Source organism: Ictidomys tridecemlineatus, chromosome 6 (assembly GCF_052094955.1).
Source record: "Ictidomys tridecemlineatus isolate mIctTri1 chromosome 6, mIctTri1.hap1, whole genome shotgun sequence".
Taxonomy (NCBI): domain Eukaryota; kingdom Metazoa; phylum Chordata; class Mammalia; order Rodentia; family Sciuridae; genus Ictidomys; species Ictidomys tridecemlineatus.
Window position 1 is genome coordinate 115,929,898 of NC_135482.1, and position 22,042 is coordinate 115,951,939.

At 32.7% G+C, this 22,042-nt stretch overlaps 1 long non-coding RNA gene across 1 annotated transcript; it reads left to right on the plus strand.

The window, feature by feature from the left end:
* The first annotated feature begins 392 nt into the window (after nucleotides 1-392).
* LOC144378403 (uncharacterized) lies at nucleotides 393-4,018 on the plus strand. Its single transcript, XR_013440057.1, has 2 exons — nucleotides 393-582; nucleotides 3,504-4,018. It is a non-coding gene; the product is annotated as an uncharacterized LOC144378403 (long non-coding RNA).
* Nucleotides 4,019-22,042: the final 18,024 nt, after the last annotated feature.

Consider the following 22,042-nt stretch of genomic DNA (forward strand, 5'->3'; position numbering starts at 1 on the left):
GGGGTGTTGACTCCTGAGACAGCGTTGGCAGCTGCTCCATGTCGGCTACAGCTCAGGCGGCGGCAGTTCTGGTGGCGGGAGCTCCTCTAGCGCTCCAGCAGAGGCAGCGGCTCCAGGGGTGGCGTTGAAGGCTCCTGCTCCGGACCTGGTCGGGCTCCTGCTCTCAGGAAGCAACAAGGAACATGAGGGGGGCTGAGCTAAGGGTGGTTTGGAAAGGGACTCATGCTCTGCCCTGACTTCCGGTTTCTCATCAAGGGGCATGGTGACATGCGCAGTTTGTAAATTTGGACCAATAGTCTTGCTACTTTTTACAAACCCTTATTAGCATAACAGTAAACCAATGGCATCCACCCAAGAGGTATATATACCATAGCTGCAGCACTCTCTTGTTTTCGAGGGTGGACTTTGACTTTGGTATCTGCAGTAAAGATTGGTGGTGAGCTTCTGGGAGCTGCTGGAAGACTGGTCGGGGCAGAGCCTGCTATCAAGAGCTGTTTGGCTGCAGAGGTTGCTGCTTACAAGGAATCCACCTGCCAGTACAAACAGGGAATTATATTTTCCTTACAGGAATCTTTTAGGAAGGTATGTATACTTACTCATATGTATTAATACAAATAAAATTACGTTTTCTTTATATAATTTCACACATTTCTTATTCAAAATAAGAAATTGATTTGAAAATTAGACAAAGACAATACATGGTGGCCCACATCTGTCATCCCAATTATTGGGAAACTGAGGAAGGAGAGTTGCCAATTTAAGGTTTCTTTTCATTTAAAATGACTAATACAAAATCTATTTCCAGGAATTTATCTGTTTTAAACAAAATTGCCAAATTTGGGGATCAAGAGCTATGTAGCATTATATTATTTTCCTGTTAATATGGATGGGGTCATTCAAGGTGCTCTGCTTTTATTCTTGATATTGACAATTTTTGTCTCCCTCTTCAGTTCGTATGGTTAGAAATTTATCAATTATATATATATATTTAATATCCATGTTCGCATTGAATTTTCTTCATTTTCTTTTATTTCGCTGATTCTGAGTTTAATATTTATCATATGTTGACATAGATTGATTTTTTTTCTTCTTTTCAATGTGAATGCTCTGGATAATTATTTTGAAACTATTTTTTTTTCTAATAGAAACAATTAATGATACCCATGTTCCTCTCAACACTAAATAAATGCAATCCATAGAATTTACCTGTATCAGCTATCTAGTGTTTAAAAATTATATTTGTATCTTTGACTCCTGGATTATTTGAAGTTATGCTGTTTGATTGCCAAATATTAGGGATGTTATACATTATTTGTCTCTTTCTCATTTGTGTGTGTGTGTGTGTGTGTGTGTGTGTGTGTGTGTGTGTGTACATGTTGCCCAGGAATGGACCCAGTGCTTTAAGTATGCTGCTGAGTGCTGTACCACTGAACTATTTACCCAAGCCGCATTGATATTGAACACAAAATTTATATGATATCAACAGTTATACATTTTGATGTTTGTTTCCTCTGTTGTCTAGATTGTTGAATATTCTGTGTGTATTTAAGAAGTGCTGTTTTTGTTGTTGGTGGGATTTTGTTCTGTAAATGTCAATTAGTTCAAGTTCTCTGATTATTTCATAAAGATTATCATCTATGGATTGTTGAATTTCTGTGTAAATTTTCTATTAATTATTGAACAAGTGCTATTGAAATCTTCATCTTTGTCATTGGGTTTTAAGTATTTTGCTTATGGATCTATCATTTTATGTGTTCATGTACTTTAAAAAATTTGGGAGAACATGCAAATTTAGGATTGTTAAGACTTATGGAATTGTTCTTTTCATCAGGTAATGTGCTACCTCACATAGTTCTGTTTTGAGGTTCTTTTTCTTTCATATTATTAGACCTTCTTGAGCTTTCTTTTGGCTAAGGGTTTCATAGTACACATTTTTTCCCATTGCTCAAAAGACAATAAATGATTTTAATTAAATGCCTACCAGTACATAAATATCCTTATTGTAGTAAGTTTATTTTGTCTTATACTATCATGGAAAATATTTTATAGCTTTTTAATTTTGAATTCTGTAAATATTAATATTTCTGACTATACTTATTAGTACAATGTGAATTGTCTATAGATGTAAAAAAATTCATTCTATGTGAGTAAAATTTTCTCTCATGATGACCATCATACTGACACTAAATTTGCCTTTCTATAGTTTGCCAACTGTTTGACATATACTGAAGCAGATATATCAGGAATGAAGAATTTTTTTAAATTAAGTGTGAAAATAAAAATTTATGATTTTTATATTTGTCTATTGATGCTAAGAATCTGTTATTTAAGTTGAATATTGGTAAGCTAGCAGAATTTAAAAATAAGTAAAAAGATTATTCAGGTATATTTGAATTGTAAAGTCAAATAAATGAAAGATGAAAGGTGGCAGCCAAGTTTCTCACTGTTGAGAAATAGATATCTTTTAAAATGTTGAGGCAACTTCCTTTGATCCTTTTTTCTGGTGTTTTAAACATAAGTGGGTAGTAGATTTTGTCTAATACTTTTTCTGAATCTATTGAGATAACCATGTAATTTTTTAATTTAACTCTCTTTTGTGCTGAATTACATTTATTTATTGACATATTTTGAACACACCTTGAATAATTGGGATGAAATCCACTTTATCAGGATACACACTATCTTTTTGATTTTTTTAGTGTGGTTCGGTAAGGAGTTTTGCATCTATGTTCATCAGGGATATTGATCTGAAATTTTCTTTTCTTGATGTGTCTTTGTCTAGTTTTGCTATTAGGATATTACTGGGCTTCACAGAATGAATTGGTATTGTTCTCTCCTTTTCTATTTCATGGAATTAAATTTGAGGAGTACTACATTACTTCTTCTTTAAAGGTCTGACGGATCCCAGCTAAGGATTCATATGGTCACAGATGTTCCATTGTTTAAAGACTTAATAGCTGTTTCATTTTCATGAATTCATATTGGTCTACTTAAGTTTTACATTCTTATGGTTCAATTTGGGTAGGTCAAATATCTCTAGGAATTTGTTACTTTCTTTGACATCTTCCAGCTTAATGGAGTATACATTTTCAAAATAGTTTCCAATGATCTTCTGGATTCAGTAGTGTCTATCATGATATCTCCTTTTGCATTAGTAGCTTTGTTAATCTGGGTCATCTCTCTCTTTCTTTTGATTAGTTTGCCTATGACTTTATCCTTGTTGCTTATCATTTCAAAGAATCAACTCTTTATTGCACTGATCATATTTATTACTTCTTAGTCTCAATTGTCTTTATTTCTACCATGATTTTAAAATTATTTTTTGTTTTCTACTAATTTTTACCTTGTTCTTTTTCTAGGGCCTTGAGATATAATATTAGATTATTTATTTGGTATCTATTTTTTTTAATGTAGGACTCAGTGCTCAAAACTTTTCTCTTAGAACTTCCCTCATTCTTTCTCAGAGATTTTAATATATTGTATCTCTATTTTTTTGTCATCAGCTTTTAATCACTGTGACCAAAAGATCTGACAAGAATAATTTTAGAGAAGAAAAAGTTTATTTGGAGCTCATGGTTTCAGAGGCCTTTGTCCGTAGATGGCCAACTTCATTTATGTGGACCAGAGATGAGGCAGAACATCATGTCAGAAACATGTGCAAGAGGAAAACAGTTCAAGACATAGCCACCAAAAAGAAGAAAGAACTCCACTCACCAGGGACAAAATACAAACTCCAAAGACACACTCCCAGTGACCTACCTCCTTTAGCCAGACCTTAGCTGCCTATAGTTACCACTCATTTAATCCATTTAAGTGGACTAATACACTGTTTAGGTTGATACTCTCATAACCTTATCATTTCTAAATTGCAAGAGCATTATCTCACACCTGAGCCTTTGGAGAACACCTCATATATAAACTTTAACACTTTTGTTTCTAAGAATTTTTTTTTATTTCTTCCCTACATGCACTCTTCTGTGATTCATTTCTCATTAAAATGTATATTATTTAATACTAACGTGTTAGAGGGTTTCTGCTTTTTATCTTGTCATTAATTTATAATTTTATAGTTATTATTTTATAAGATGCAATTTATAAGATATTTATAAATGCAATGAATTATCTCTATTTTTTGTGTTTGCTGAAATTTGCTTTGTGCACTAAAATATGATCTGTTGTAGAGAATGTTCCATATGCCACAGAGATAAAAATGAATTCAGTTGTCAATGGATGAAATATTCTGTAGATGTCTGTGAGATCCATTTAATTAGTAACACTTTTTAGTTCTGAAGAGGTTTTATATATTTTATGGTTGATGGCCTATATAGTGTAAGAGATGTATGCTGAACTCACCCAACATTTTTTTTTTACTGTGGTCTACTTGATTCTTTCTGATGAGCAGATTTTGTTTTAAGTATATACATGCAGCATTGTTTGGGGCATAAATATTTACAAGCATTGTATCTTCTTGTTGGATGCTTTCCATAACCAGTTTGATATGATCCTGTCTCTTCTGATTAATTTTGGTTTGAAATCTACTTTATCTGAAATTGTTTTCTATTTGTATGGTACGTTTTCCCCCATTTTTAAAAATTCATTATGTCATTATATTTTTGAGGTAAACTTCTTGCAAACAATATATGGTTGGGTCTTGTTTTTATAATTTGTGTCTTTTGATGAAAGAGTTTTAGGCTATTTATAATAAATGTTATTATAGAAAGATGATTTTTATTTCCTACAATTTTTTTCTAGTGATTCAGACTTTATTCTGATTTAATTGACTATTTTTCTAATGCAATTCATCTTGCTGCTGGTTTCCACTTTCATTTTTTATATATCTGCATGAAATACTTCATTGAATATGTTTTGTTGTGTAGGTTAAATGGTTTTGATTTTTTTTCATTTTTTACTTATTATGAAAATTTTTAATTTCATTTTCAATATTTGGAAAATTTTGCTGACTATACTGAAATAGGTTGGTGCCTGTTTTCTTTTGGGCCTTGGTATTTATCATTACAAGCCATCTAGGATTTTAAGATCTGTGTTGAGGAATGATTTGAAATCTGACTTAGTTTACCTCTAAATGTGAATTTCCATTTTTCTCTAACAGCTTTAAATATCAAGAGTTTAAATATACAGTAACTCAAACAGTGTAATATTGCCAGTAAGGTTTTATAGGAAGTCAATAAACAGATTTATTCTTTTATGTAAAATTGACTTATGATAAAGGTGGTAGTATAGAAAAGATAGCTTTTTAAATAAATAGGGCAAGGTCAAATGCATAATTATATGGAGAAAATATTGAGCTTGATACCTACTAATTGATGCACAAAAGTTAATCCCAAGGTCACAAGGGCCAGAAGAGAACTGTTTATATTTTTAATAGAACAATTGAATAATAGAAGCACATACTTGTTTAATAATTTAGAATCTTAAATGAGGAGTGAAATAATTCCTAATGTGCTTCTTCAGATTAAGTACCATAATACTTTTCAGTGTGCATATAGAAATAAGTTCTTTGTTTTACTCATATAAAGGTCAAAGTGATTAGTAGAGAATTTCTGAATGGTGGATTTAAAGTGATTTCTATGTAAAAAAAAAACCCAAGTGTTAGGATCTAGTAATTAAGTTAAGTTTAAGTCAAAAGCACAAGATAGCAAACTGCCTTTTGCTGAAGCTCCTACCACTACCCCATTCTCTTTCTCTCTCTTACTCTTCCATATTTATTATCTTAAAAGCAGATTAGAACGTAGCATGGACTAGAAGTGTTAGGAAAATACCCATGGGAAAAGAAGAAATATGTATGTTGTAGGTGAATTATTTTACTCTTTCTTATGTTTATTTTATTTCATGGGCTCTTGGGATTTTCGATATTTTAAAGAGATTTATTGTAAAATAACACACAATGAAGCCATAAAATGCTAATATTTATGTATGTTGATGCAAAAACATATCCATAATGAATTCATATATTCAAAGCCAGCCAATTCAACATAACAAATTGTCATTTCTCCAGTAAATCAATGTTACATACAAAAAAAATACACAGGTGTTATAGAATAAAATAATATTTTCTTGGTGCATAATAATTATACAAAAGAGTGGATTTCATTCATTTTTTTGTATATGCACAAAACAATTTTAATCCCCATACTTCCTCTTGTCCTCCCCCCTCCAACCTCCCCATGTCTACCCTACTGTTCTCCCCATTATTATCATGAAAGTTACCTATTTTTCCTGTTTCCTTCGTAACTTCCACATATGAGATAAAAAATATGACTCTTGACTTTCTGAATCTGGCTCATTTCACTTAACTCAATGCTTATTAAACTGCTGGAAGACTTCAGTATGTACTTATAGAATGCTCATAGTTGACTATTGTGTTTCTTTGTGTCAATCTGCATTTCCATTAACAGTGTATTATTATTCCTTTTTTATTTTTTTTAGTTGTAGGTGGACATAATATCTTAATTTATTTATTTTTTATGTGGTACTGAGGATCTGGCCCAGAGCCTCACACTCACAAGGCAAGTACTCTACCACTGAGCTATAGTTCCAGTCCTACTGTTCCTTTTCCCCAACATTCTCATCATCATTTATTTTATTTGTGTTCTTGACGATTGCCATTCTAACTGGAGTTAGACACAATCTTTGAGTAGTTTTGATTTGTGTTTTCCTGATGGCTATAAATGTTGAACATTTTTGCACATAGTTATTGGCCATTTGTACTTTTTCTCTTGAAAAGTGTCAGTTTTGTTCATTTACCCATTTATTGAATGAATTGTTTATTTGGGGAGTGTTGAGGGTTTTGAGTTTTTTTACATATCCTAAATATTAATTCTTTGTCAGAAAAGTAGTTGGCAAAGATTTTCTCCCATCCTTAAGTTCTCTTGCAATTTGATACCATCCCATTTATTAATTCTTGGTATTATTTCCTGAGTTATAGGAGTCCTATAGAGAAAGTGGCTGCCATTCCTATATGTTGGAGAGTTTCTCTTATGTTTTTTTAACAGTTTGTCTTATTCCTAGGTATTTGATGCTTTTTGAGGTGACTTTTGTACCATTGGGCTATGTCTGTGTTTGTGCCAGTGCCATCCTGGTTTTGTTGCTATAGCTCTGTAATATAATTTGCAGTCAGGTATTGTGATGCCTCCAACTTCATTCTTTTTCTCATAATTGCTTTTGCTATCCTGGGGTTTCTGTTCTTCCATATAAATTTTAGGATTGTTTTTTCTAATTCTGAGAAGAATTTCATTGGTATTTACACAGGAATTTCATTGAATCTCTAGATATCTTTTGGTAATATGACCATTTTAATGGCATTAATTCTGCCTATGTATAAAGAGTGAGGTCTTTTCGTCCTCTGGTGTTTTCTTCAATTTCTTTTTCAGGGTTTTGTAATTTTTCTTGTAAAGTTTTTCATACTTTGGATTGATTTACTCCTAAGGTTTCTTTTTTAAAAGTTCTTGTGATTAGAATTTTTTTTCTTGTTTGTTTCTCAGATGACATATTTTTTTTATCTTTTGTATGTTGATTTTGTATCCTGCTGCTTTTCTGAATTTGTTTATCACTTCTAGAAGTCTACTAGTGAAGCTTTGAGGAACTCCCTGTATAGGACCATATGATCCGCAAACAGAGAAAATTTGACTTCTTCCTTTTCTATTTTTATCACCTTTATTTCCTCCTCTTGTCTAAATGCTCTGGTCAAGTTCAAGGACTACTTTGAAGAGGAGTGGTGAAAGTGGACATCCTTGTCTTGTTCCTGACTTTAGAGGAAATGCATTCAGTTTTTCCCCATTCAATTTGGAACATTTTTTAGATGTAATAAGGGATGGTGGTTATATAGAAAGTGCTTATTGGCTAAAAAATGCATATTGCAGTGATAATAAGTCAGATGGAATGATAGATTTGCTTTAAAATACTCAATATGCTTGTCATGATATTATTAGTAATGGTAAAAATAAGACTTAATATGTAGAATAATAGATAAAATAAGATGTGAATAGATTGATTATTGCTGAAGTGAAAGGGGACTCTTAAAGATACAAGTATTTTTTTATTTTTTAGTTGTCAGTGGACTTTTATTTATTTATTTATATGTGGTGTTAAGAATCAAACACTGCCTCGCATATGATAGGCAAGTGTTGTACCACTGAGCCACAACCCCAGCCCCAAGACTCATGTATGTTTAAATGTTTGAAAATTTATGTAATAGAAACAAAATAACAGTGGATTTTGTTTTTGTAAACCAAATACTCATGTTAAAGAAAATATAATAATTATACAGAAATGTGTATAGTGATTCTGGAATTATAGCTGTATATTTGTTTTTGCTTATTTTTGTTTCTCTAATATTAGAAAAAGCATGAACGATATAAAATTATACAAATGTTTTGTAAAAATAAATTGTTTGCATTGTTTCATAATTCTAAGGGAAGCAAACATCTTACCAGAGACTTTAGGTAGGGAACATACATTATGGTTCCAATATATGTTGGTGGCAGCAGTAACAATACAAAGAAAAAGACCAACCCAAGAGCTAGATGATATAATAGGGAACAGTCTTTGAAACTTTGTGGATCATCCCTTTTCTTTCACAGCCTCTGTTCCTTACTAATCTACTTGCTTTCTATTTGTAATTGTCATAGGAGCCATATTCAGTTGCTCTAGACTGTTTTGCAGATCTCTCAGTTATCATAACTTGTGTTTTCAAAATATCATACTCTACATTGATGTGTCTCTTTATAGGTGATCATGATAGAGGTGATGATGATAATTAAAATTTCTCCATGCTTACTATGTGTCAAGAGCAACTATAAATAATTCAAGTACTGTCTTAAAACTTAAATTATTAATTATATGTAATAAGAATAATTAATTGTCACCTTAAAAACTTGAATTAGTTACTTTGATTTTGCCAATATTACAAATGAGACTAAGTCCTAAAATGTTTAAGTAACTTGTCTAAAACCAAACAACTGTGAACTGAAAAAAAATAATAATCCATTATAACTTTATCAGAAATAACCCTTCTGGGGAACTTCAGCAGATAATCTTAAGTTTCATTTAAATCTAGACCAATGTGAGGGATACTTTTTACTGGCTTTTGTAAAATCCAGGAATAGTGTTCATAAAATTTCCCAATATGTCAGTATTCCTTAAAATATTGGTTATCACAAAATCTGAACAGATTGAAAAATCCATGGGATAGGATGTATGGAATAACGACACTTTTGGTTCCTTTATATTTTGCAAGGTTAATATGATTTTATTTATGATAATGTGACTTATTTCTTAAATATTTTATGTACATGACCTTGTATTTAGGAAAGCTAAGTCATCCATTTCCAGATGGTAGGGATTTTATAACAACTACAGTATAACAGGATAAGCATCCCTAATTCAAAAACTAGAAATTCAAAATGACACAAAGTCTAAACATTTTCAGCACTGACAGGATACCACAAGTGGAAAATTCAACTCGTGAGTTTATAGGATGGGTTGCAGTCAAAACAAGCATGCCAGAAATATTGTAAATTTTTATAAATATTGTATAACAAAAAGTTTGTGTGCAAGGTGCACAAAAAACACAAATAAGACCCCCCCACACACACACACACACACAAACACAAGATCCGAAGCAGTAGAGAGAGCTGCCTCCCACCGCCTAGAGGTGCCAGGCCTGAGACTGCTCTTTCCGAGTTTTGCGTCTCTATGGCGGTCCCGGGAAGCCAATTAGGTTCCTGAGCTAGGGTCGGGACGCTTTTGACCGCAGCGCGGTCGGAATACAGGTGTTCTGAGAAGTATGGCTTGATCATTTCTGCTCTTAGGACTCCTGAGCCTTGGGATGCTGTCTGTGAGAGAACCAAAATCTTTCCCAGAGAAATCGGGTTTGGGAAAGAGAATATAAATTGACTATCAAGGTGGATGCAGAAACACAAAATTGTATGAATGTTTCAGTGTTTGATATTGAACCTGGAAATGGTGTTTTCCTAGTTGAACTTGTTGGTACTTTTAGTATTCATGTGTTTACGCCAAGTTTTTAATGAAATTCTTAAGTCTTGTGGTAGAGGATATTAACCATGTGAATATAAAGTAGTAAAGCTGTCATACCATGTATTTTTGAGAAGTCACATGATAAGGGCTACATAGAATGGGAGAAAGCACTAAATGGGTGGTGCCAGACATAATTCTAAAAGTCAGAATCCAAATGCTGTGATCCTGAATGTTGAAATCCCAAGAGACCAAAGTCCCTAAAGTCCAAAAACCCGGAAATCATATCATAATCCTGAAAGTACACTCTTAAGATTTGAAATCCTGGAAGCTAAAATGCTTAAAACTTCAATTTCTATGGGAAAAAAAATATAAACTATATAAGAGGGGTAGAAAGCTGAATTCTGGGAAGAGATCCATATGATTTTAGTCCTGTACATGATAATTGCACTGTGTTAGGGTGAATGAATAATAAGAAACTTGGTTAAGTGTTATTTGGGATGTGTTTCTGAGGATATTTGCAGAAGAGATTAAAGTGTAAGGCAGGCTGAGTAGGTGGGGAAGATTCCATTATGTGTGGATGGGTAACAACATCATCCAGTAAGCAGGGGGAACTCTAGAGAACAAAACAGAAGGTGAATTGATCTTTTTCCGAAAGCTAGGTCAGAGTTTTCTTCTGCTGTTTTAGATACCAGAACACCTGGCCTGTGGACTCCAGAACATCAGTGGTCCCTGAGTCATCAGGCTTCTGGACTTGTAGGGAGAGTTAACACTATTGGCTTCCCTTAACTAGGTCCTTTGAGCTTGGACTAACCTATTTACTGGCAGTACAGACTCTCTAGCTTGCAGATAACCTGTCCTGGAACTTCTTAGGTACCATAATTGTGTAAGCTAATTCCTCCAATAACTCTTTCACTCATCTACCTACGTATCTATATCTTACTGGAAGATCCTGGCCAATACAGATCTGGTATTATGGAAGCGAAACTTTGGTCTCTATTACTGTATTCTTTACAACACAAGGAAGAAATCTGTGAAATTGTTTCTTCCTCAAAAAGGCTGTCATAATTTAAGTGTAATAGTCTACTTAATGGTGAAAATTTTTTAAAAATTTAAAGCCAATTATTATTGGTGCTGTGAAAACAGAACATTTCTTAATAGTAATGCCCAAGTAATAACTAGACTTTCAGATGTACAACATGTATTTAAAAATTTTGTAGACCAAAACCACTCATCAAATAAAAGTGCAGTGATTGCCTCAAAGATCACAGAAGGAATGAAAATGCAGGTGAAAATACCAGAAGTTCACCCTGCCAAGTTACTAAGTTGTATACTGCTTCAGTCCTTTTACATATAGCACCATGCTTACTTTCAAAAACTACCCTTTGTCAGAGAATAAAAAGAATGTGAGGGGCTGGGGATGTGGCTCAAGTGGTATGTGCAGGGCGCTGGGTTCAATCCTCAGCACCACATAAAAATAAAAATAAACATGTTGGGTTTACCAAAAACTAAAAAAATAAATATTAAATCTCTCTCTCTCTCTCTCTCTCTCTCTCTCTCTCTCTCTCTCTCTCTCTCTCTCTCTTTAAAAAAAAAGAATTTGACAATCTTAGGGACCTTCTGAATTGAAGACACTTGGTGACGGGTTCCTCTACTGTCACAAAACCCATTAAATGTGAACTGTTCTTTCTTATTTATTTGACCATTTAAGAAGATAGACACATTTAAAAAAATCATATATCTCCCTTTTGCTAATGTTTCAAAACTGTCCCACTGGTTTTTAATTTTTTTTTATCAAATACATACAATTCATGTTCCTGTTGGATCTGAAAAATCAAGAACTTATTGGCTCCTTTATGTATTAAGGACTGGGCAAAAGTGAAGTGTTTTAAAAGACTTATTTGAAGATTTGGTGTGCTTTGCTGAAGAAAATAGGTTTGAGTTCTCATAATGACAGATTTGGAATTAGGTATGAACGAGGCTTCTAAAAGAAAATTTCAAGGTGTTACTTTTTCGATTCAGCTCAATGCACATGTGAGAATATTCAAATGAGTGTGTTGGTCATGAGATACAGCAAGGATGAAAACTACCAGGATTTTCTAATGGATTGAAACCATATTTGCCTGAAGAGGCCAACAAAGTCACTGATTCGAAAATAATTATGTGCACCGTGAGAAAAGAAGATAATGCAAGGATGGCTGGGTGCAGTGGTACATGCCTATAAATCCAGCTATTCTGGAGTCTGAGGCAAGAGGATAACAAGTTCAAGGCCTTCCTCTGCAATTTAGTGAGGCCCTGTCTCAAATTAAAACAAAAAAGGCTGGGGCTGTAGCTCAGTGGTAGAGCAGCTGTGGGTTCAAGCCCCAATACTATAAAAGTGGGGAAAAATATATGCAATGATGTTGCCATTTGATCAGTATTTTTCTGCCAAAATTGTGGTCTATATATGAAGGCATGCAAAATGGATTTCTATGCACCCAAAAGAACATATAAGCATGATGCAGAAAATGGGAAATTTTTATGCTTATTTTGCTCTATATTGAATCATAGAAGAATTTCAAAAAGAGAAGCATCACTAGAAAATGAGTGTGGATGTATTCTTCAAGGAGAGCATGCCTTAAGAAAAATCAGCTATTTATCTCAATGCAGGGTTTCAAAACATTGCTAATGATCTTGGAAGTTGGTCAGCACTTACAGACTACTGCTGTGTAATTGCCCATAATCTCTCCCTGTAATGTACTTTTTTGATGTTGAACTTTCAGGTTTTTACCAAAATTTTTGTCAGCATTATTTCTTATAATTTGCTGTTGTGTATTTCATCTTCAAATTACTTTCCATACTAGAGTTATAAATAGTATAAATACTTCTAGATGAAGTGTAATTTGTTTTATGCTTTTCTGTGCAAATTTGATTCTGCAAAAGTACATTATCACAATGTTGATTTAGTGTGGAAGCATTGTGACTTCACATTTAAAAAATTGAAAATTCCTTTGTAAATTAAGAAATGTCCTTTTTTCTATATCTACCTTTGTGACAGATAAAAATTTCTCAATCTCCAATCTTTGAGCAATTGGTTTTGTGATGTTGACCCATCATGTTTTTTGATGTTTCCTCAAAAGATGTAGGGAGTCTTTCACTGAATTTGAGATGATGGCATTTATTAAGCCAGGTGCACATTGTGACCTATTTTTTATTTTTTTCTTTAACCTCTCTTGTACTGGGGCTTGAACCCAGGGGTGCTCTACCACTGAGCATCATTCCCAGTCCTTTTTATACTTTATTTTGAGACAAGATTTCCCAATTGCTGAGTCTGGCCTAAAACTTGTTATCCTCCTATGTAGCCTCCCAAGTATCTGGGATTACAGATGTGCTCCACTATACCTGGCTTGACCTATTTCTTTATGGATATGGTTTGTCTGCTCATAACTGTTATGCTTTTGCATCTGTTATTAGAGTACCTCAGTGTGTGCTTGAAAAACAATATGTTGCATATTTTATTGTGAAAAGTAGTCAATGAAGCATTTTGTCATGTTTCTCAAATTTTCTTTTAAACATACAAAATATATTTTAAAAAACATAAATGAACAACTGTTATAGTGACACACACCTGTAATACCAGAGACTTGGGAGGTTGAAGCAGTAGGATTGCAAGTTCAAGACCAGCCTCAACAAATTAGTGAGACCCTAAGTAACTTAATAAGACTCTATCTCAAAATAAAAAATGAAAAGGGAAGGGGATATAGCTCAGTGGTAAAGTTTCCTGGATTCAACTGCCAGTGCCAAAATACTACCACTGTTAGTACTAATAATAATAATAAATAAAAATAAAGGAATTTAACTTTAAAACTTGGGTCCCATTCTCAGATATTTCACTTATTTATATGCATATATTCCTAAATTTAAAAATGAAATGTTAAGTACTTCTGGTTTTAACCATTTTGGATAAAAACTATTAAACCTGTAATACAAATAAAAATGTTAAAATTCAGCTTTAACATTAAAAAATACTTCAGAAAGATAATAAAATAGTCACACCTCAGAAAAAAATATATCCTAGGTAGGACTGTAGGAATTAATCATAGACACACCGGAAGAAAAAGAAGAGAAAGCAGATGGTTATATATTTTTTATACTTTCTCTATTCTGGTTGAAATCTTGGAGAACACAGCACATTTAAAAGATTAAGGTAAAAATCAATGACATAAAGGACAAAAAGATTATTTCCCAGCTTTCTCTGAGTTTTTGGAAAGAAATTGTGTACCAGGTTCCTTCTGATTTAGCAAAGTGAGCTTAGTGAATCCTTTCCAAAAATTGAGTTTCATTTTACATTTTGCATCCACATAAAACTATAGAATGTTTATGGCTGATTTTTGCTGTTTTATTGCATTTCCTATAACAATTTATAAAATTTATTTACATTTCTTGGAAACTTGTATCTACATTCCTCTGTTTTCACTCTTGATTTTTGCCAACCCAGAAAGTAGTATTTAAATTTCATTAAATGAAAAATTGAAATTAATTTACTTGTGAAATGTTTTAAGAATTAGGAATCCATACTTGGGTATGGACTATTACAATGACATAAGCAAATAAAGATCTGAAATTCTTATCACTAAAATCATCATTCCATAAAGAAAGAAAATTTCTCAAGTATTTGTTGCTTAGATGTCTAACTCAGTCACATAACTTTTTTCTTTCTCTTGTGTGTATTTGATGATCCATTGATTTAGGAGGATGAAAATCCATCACTTGTTTGTGACCATGACTTCTGGTCATTACTTTTGTTTTTTATCTCTCTTTAGGTTTTCTGTGATTTTTTTTATTTGGATAGTAACATAAATATACATGAAAATAAAATATCATGCACAATTTTCCTCTCACTGCTCCCCACTTAAAAGGTTTTTATTGTTTCTCTTAGTTTTAGTTTTTTAGAAGTAATTTGTTTCATAAAATGAAGGTGAGATCAATTTTTTTCATTTTATAACTTAATATTACTGATTTTCTTTTCCATATAAGGAGTAAAATATGAAGTACATCAAATATATACACACACAAAATCACATACAATATGATATTAGGGACTCTCTTATAAAACTAATTTGAAGATGATTCATAGAACTTCCTTTGATAAGTTTCCTGTAAAATCTCCATTTTTTTCTCATTATAGATGCAGCCCATGAAAAAATGAGCATGGGCTGCATGTATAATGAAAAAAAATGGAGATTATTTATGAAATTAAACACTCAGGACTCAAAATTCAACACTCTTATCAATTGACAGAATTAGCAAAAGAGTTAAGTGGTATCTGAGAATTTTAAGCAAAAGTAGTTAAATACGAGTTCTGTTGATTACAGTAATTATATGTTACCCTTAAATCAGAAAGTGAAATTTTCCATGTCCATCAAAATTTTACTGAGTTTTTTTATTTCAATGCACCAGAGACATGCCAAAAGCAAATTCACAAATGTTTTAATATTTGATGCAAGATTTTGCATGATAAAGCAAAACATTCATCAAGAAGCATTCTAATTCTTATAAATTAGTAGCCAATTAAAATTTATATGGAGAGTTTTCTGTTCACTGTTATTTCTACATACAATAATTTTTTATTTTTATGTAAATAGATAACTGAGAATTATAAGGCTTAGGGCATTTTTTCATTTTGCGATTTATGTGCAAACTTTTAAAAGTTTAAATACCATTTCACAAAGCAACTACAGTTCCAGGCATAATCATTGGAAAATACATGTGTGTTTCTACAGTTTCATTATGTATAATAAGGAAAATTGAATACAACATTCATATATGAGAAATAATTAGTTAAATATCTTATAGCACATTCACACAATTGACCATACCACAACTAGTGAAAATCATACTGTAAAAAATAATTAACCTGAAAAAAGTTACAGAATTTTAAGAAAAAAATTTAAAAATATTTCATATCTATAACATTTTATTACTTATTTTCTGATATAAAATGTATAAATGCATATCAAATAGGTTAATTTGTGGCAATTTATTTCTTTTCTGACCCTTAAGAGTGATACTTTAGTAATTCAAATTTGTTTTACTATATATTTTTATTACCAGCTGCAAATGAACCTTAGTTCATCTCAAAAAGCCCACTCTAGTTCTCTCTTCAACTCATTTTTCACTCTCTACACCACTTGTCAGTGGTATATTGGCTTGACTAATTGTGATTTATATTATTTGGAATGAACTATCTTTATTTCTTCCTTTTTCTGAGTTCAACTTTACTGAATTACATTTCCACTTCAATATAAATATTAGGTCACTTTAGTCCATGAATCAGAGTCCAGGTAAGTTTTAAAATGCTAAGTGAAGTTAACCAATCCCCAAAAAACCAAATGCCAAATATTTTCTCTGATGTAAGGAGGCTGATTCATAGTGGGATAGGGATAAGGAGCATGGGAGGAGTATACGACCTCTAGATAGGGGAGAGGGGTTGGAGGGGAAGGGAGGGGGCATGGGGTTATAAATGATGGTGGAATGTGATGATCATTATTATCCAAAGTACATGTATGAAGACATGAATTGGTGTGAATATACTTTGTATATTACCAGAGATATGAAAAATTAAGCTCTATATGAGTAAGAAGATTTGTAATACATTCCAGTAAATAATATGGATATTTATTTAATAAATAAATAAAATATAATATTTTAATTGATTAATCTGGTAATCTTATAACTTATTCCCCTCCCTCAGGGTGGGCTAAACTTGTGGTTCAAGGCACATTAGAATGGAGGAAGGTCCACTTTTGACAAATCTGCTTCCTTCTTTTAAGATGATGCACATCTACATAAACAGATGAAGTTTAATCTCTTCTTATTCACAGTTGTGGTCTCCCTAGGTGAAATGGCTGGTGTCCTTCCTCTCTGTGACAGGCATTCAGATGCTGTATTTCCTTTATATTGTGGAAATATGTCCTGGTTAATTACAGTAACCTATGATTTTATCTATTGTTCCAGCATTCTTTCCAGTTTACTATTTGTCATATTTTGGGCAATAAATTAGATAATTATATTTTTGTGGGATGCCTTTATGACATCATTTTAGGACCCAAGAATTTCCACATATTTTGACTTGACCACATCAATCTGTTCCTCTTCTCCCCACCTTCAGCTTAGACTGTCAGATGTGAACTCTGGAGCTTCTTGTTACTTATGCCCATTACTTTAGAGATGATGGGACCAGGTACACTTGGGATGTTTTAAAACCCAGAAATGAGAAATTCTATAGTGTTTGTTCTGACCTAGGAATCCCTGTTTTAAAGAACTCCGAGGATCCATGTTACTCTGCTGCCTCATCTTTGTTGCCCTGCATTGCATATTGTGCTTCTGTATCAGTGTCTAGTTAAGGAAAAAAACCATTCACATAGCCTTTCTTGCTGTCACTCCTACTCTTCACATGATTATCTTGAATGTCTCTACCTACATTCGCACCCTCCTTCCTATAGTGGGAAAGGGATTTGGATAGACACTCTTCCATTGTATATTCCAAAAAGATGATGCCCCCTGCCATGTAGCCTCCTTAGTCCGTATGCTGTAGGTGCAGTACATATTAGATTTTCAAAAAAGTACAATAGCAGTTTGTTTTAAAAAGAACTTAGGGATTTGAAAACATCCCATAGGATTGTCTATAAAGGTTTTATTTTAGTCTGAAGAAATTCAGAGCACTATTAAAGAATCTATAAAAGTTGAAGGGTTTTTTTTTCCTTTTTACTAATTACTGTACTAGAACCAGTATAAAGAATAAAATACAAAAGATTTATATGATATGAAGAGAAACCAGACTCTAATGGAAACTGTATAAACAAGCATGAGAGATGATGCTTTATTTCAAGGATACAACTAACATGTGTAAGTTATTGTTCTTGCCCTTTTGGACTCAGTATATGTTACCTCCATTTGTATTTACAGAACATCCAGAGAAGCAGAAGTGTGTCTCATTATACAGAAATTTCTGCTGAATCCCTGGAACACATGCTTTATTTTATAAAACCTACCCTGCAGCCACCTGGGCTAGTTTTCATTTCCCCAATAGGTCCCATACCTTTTCTTCTATTTTTCCTCCTACCTCTATCTGTATTTGTTGTCAGTATAATTTGATGAATGTCTCTAACATCATGCCATCAATGAATCCTTTCCTAGATTCTCTCTACTTATCGACCTTTTAGACATGGACTACAGTCCATAAAATATAAGATCACATTTTGAAATGTGATCTTATATTTTGAATATTCAATGAAAACATTGAATATTCATTTAACTGAGTCAGTAGAAATAGCTATAAATTATTTTGGAATGCTGCATTTTATGAAGTATGAAGTTTTTCATTTGAGAATTTAAAATGTATATTTTACTCTGTGTGAAGGTTAAGGATATATGACAGAATCTGAATTCATTCTGTATTGTATCAAAAGAAGAAGTATGTTAATTAAAATGATTGTCTAAATTTGGAGTGAGGATGATAGGATGGATTTGGTGGGAGTAGTGGTGGTCCTTAAAAGAAAAGGAAAAAAAGGCTAAGTCTCTGGCAATATGTGCTCTAATTCTTAATGGAGACTAGGATGACTGAGCTATATTCCCAACTCTACCAGGTAGGTGGGGCCATGGGCAGTCCTGTACAGATGCCACTTTAGATTGCATCTGGGATGATCTCCCCTGTGAGCCAGGGATGGAGGGAGGATGACATTGAGGCTTCTGTGAAGTGGCAAATCTCAGGAGACAAAAATGAAAGGAGGACATATTTGGATCTTTTGTCTCATTGTGTCCAGGTGTTCTGATTTCTCACAGCACATTCATTAAAGAGCTTCTCTTATTCTCAGATTCACTGCAACTGTAGGGCTCTGGGGGAACATTACCTTCAGAAAATTCCTGAGAGAGCTGGACCTTATCCCAGGGGGACTATCTTTTTGGTTTTAAAGACTCATTTGAAGTGAGAAATTACCTTGAAATACTTTCTCTGCCTTTTTATTTCAGATTATAAACCTTGGATAGAGATGAGAGGGAAAATCTGCTGTGTTCCTGAAAGTTACCATTTAACTCCTGATTTCCAAAAAGAGAAGATAGAACGTCCATGGTGTGTCTGAACCAGTGGCTTCAGCATTGTAAATATCATGATTTTACTTTCCCCTGGTGTTAAACCTAAAAGGATTGACTGGAAGGGAGTAATGTCATCACCTGAAGAAGTATGTAAAGTCTATTTCCTATGATGAGAGGAAGAGAAGCTTCACAAGGATTGCTTATACATAGCTACTCTAGGCATGAATATTAGCAGTAGTAATTGGGAAAGAATTTCTCTTTTTGCCTTTAAGAAGCATATTAATACTTTTGACCATGATGTCTTTTCATGCTTTGCCACTCTAGCCATACCAATTTTTGAAATGGGCTTCAAATTACACACTACTTTATTTCAAAATGATGGAAGGTGAATTAGGTCTCTTGTGAACATTGTCTGTTAGCAATGATGGAATTTTTAAGCTATGAAATAGACCTCCAGTGACAGTAAAATAAAGATTTAAGAACCCCCCTATACTTGTGAGGCCTCTATATCTGAAGCCTGTAATACACTGTAACAGCCAGTGGCCTATAAGTATGTTGATTGGTCCCCAAAATGATTATTATGTCTTATAGTAGAAAGAGCATTAGATCTAAAGTCAATGCCAGAGCTTTTCTTAAGCTTCGCCTATTTATTATTTTATTACCTGCACAACACTTCAGACCAGGTTTTTTATCTTTCAAATGAAATTCACACCATCTAATTCATTCTGATGATCTGTGTTTAATAATCTGTATTGACTACATTCATATTCAAAAGTTATTTAGAGCGAGCAAGGTCTAAGCACTATTCTCTAAGAAAAAAAAAATCAAACAGCCCTGTCTAAAAAAAAAATAAAACCAAATAAAATCAGTGTTATCCATCAATGATACCAAAAGAATGTCCAAATAGAAAGGGTTAATGGCCTGATATGCAAATCCCAAACCATTTTCTCTTCATATTATTCTCCCCTTTACTGTTACATAGTCTACATAATGGCCTTAAGGAAATCCTGCTCATAATTCTCACATGCAGATAATCCAATATGTTTACAACTATCCATGGCATAAGTGAGACCAGTATGGAACCTTTAACTCAATTTTTACTCATTTAACAGGATTATAAATTGGAAGAATAAGGAGAATGTCCAAAAATAGAAAATATTTTATGAGATGTAGCTTCCTTTTCAAACTCACAGAGCTGGTTTCTTTATTACTTTTGTGTGCTTTTATATTTATCACCATTCAAGAATCCATCCCCAAATATCACCTCCCTTGAAATCCCAAACCAGATTCTTGACAGTACGCTTTGGGTATATAGAATCAACCATACTTCCATACTTGCAATGTGGACGTTTTCATTATGAGAGCCTATTACACCCTTGCTTTAATCAATCATGTTGAAGTTATGTTTCTCTCATTTATACATAAGTTAGATTTTATATATATATATATATATATATATATATATATATATATATCTCCTTTTTATATAACATCATCTTTATATCTTCAGAAGAGCTTGACACCAGCTATATCTATTGAATAATTGCCTCAGTTATTAATCATACTACTATTTCACACATTTGTAACTTGAAATACATATTTTTATGACATAGGATTTATAGGAGAAATAAAACCTTTTTCTTAGTTCATTGCTCCATTCACTGAAAACATGTTTCCAAATTAAGGGCTGAACATAAAATTAAATGACTTGTCATTTATTTATTAGTCATAAGTTCATCACAAAATTGAATTCCATAATTTAAAAAAGTTCAAATCAAAAAGAAAACAAATCATCTAAGTGCTTATTATTAAGTGTTGAATTATATTTTACATTTGCAGAATATCCAATATAAGGATTAAAATTGAATTCATGTAACAAACAGGTACATAAAAATATGAAGAGATTGTTAAGAAATATAATCATACCATAAACTTCTAGCATGAAAACCAAATATATGTGGTTTTATTTTAAAAAATTAAAATTAGGCATTTACTATTCAACCATATGTGAATCTTTTGGTAAACTGAAACTAATATCTAATTGTATACCTGAACTTAACAGGCAAAAAATTATACATTTAAAAAGTTATCAGTGGATGGCCAAGAGCCAGGTGCATACTTGTAATTCCAGTGGCACCCAAGGCTGAGGCAGTTTAAAGCCAGCATCAGCAAATTAGCCAGGCCTTAAGCAACTCAGCATGATCTTGTCTTTAAACAAAATATTTTCGAAAGGCTAAGGATGGGGGCTTAGTGGACAAGCCTGCTTGGATTAAATCCCTAGTACAAAATAAAAGTAGTTATCAGTAAATGTACTAACTATATTTTCTGCTATACCTGTGTTACTTTGATTTATTGTTGAATCCATTTGTTATATTTAAAAACATATTCTGCTTTTTTCAATTACATCAAGTACATTAAAGTCTTATTATTTATTCACACTCTTTAATCTTTTCAAAATTATACTTTAACATCACTGCAATTTTAAGTAACCCTACTTATTAAACATCACCTATAGAACTGAGACTTTCCAATTGTCCATATTTTCCAGATACTAGTAAGACACAGGATTGTTTTCAGAGTATCAGAGGATGTTGGAAGTGTCATCAAATTTAAAAAAAAAATGAATTCTAATTTTTCTGTGAGATTAAGTAAGAGAGCGCTGTACTCCTAAGGCATTTGACTCTTCAGGCCACCTAACATGGGAAAAATCATTAATGTATCCAAGAGGAGAGAAGGAACCATTAAATTCTGAGGATATTAATCTGGCCATATCATATATCATACAAAAGAGAGTCAAATATACAGGATTGTGGTCACAAAAATCCAGGAGAAAAAAGTCCATTATTAAAAATGTTATGTACAATATAAAATTATTCATCATAATCACAAAGGTATTTAGTTTCATTTCCCACTTTATCTTAATAAAATATTAACTGGTTTACTGGAAATGCATGATAAAACTATAAAAGTTAGAACA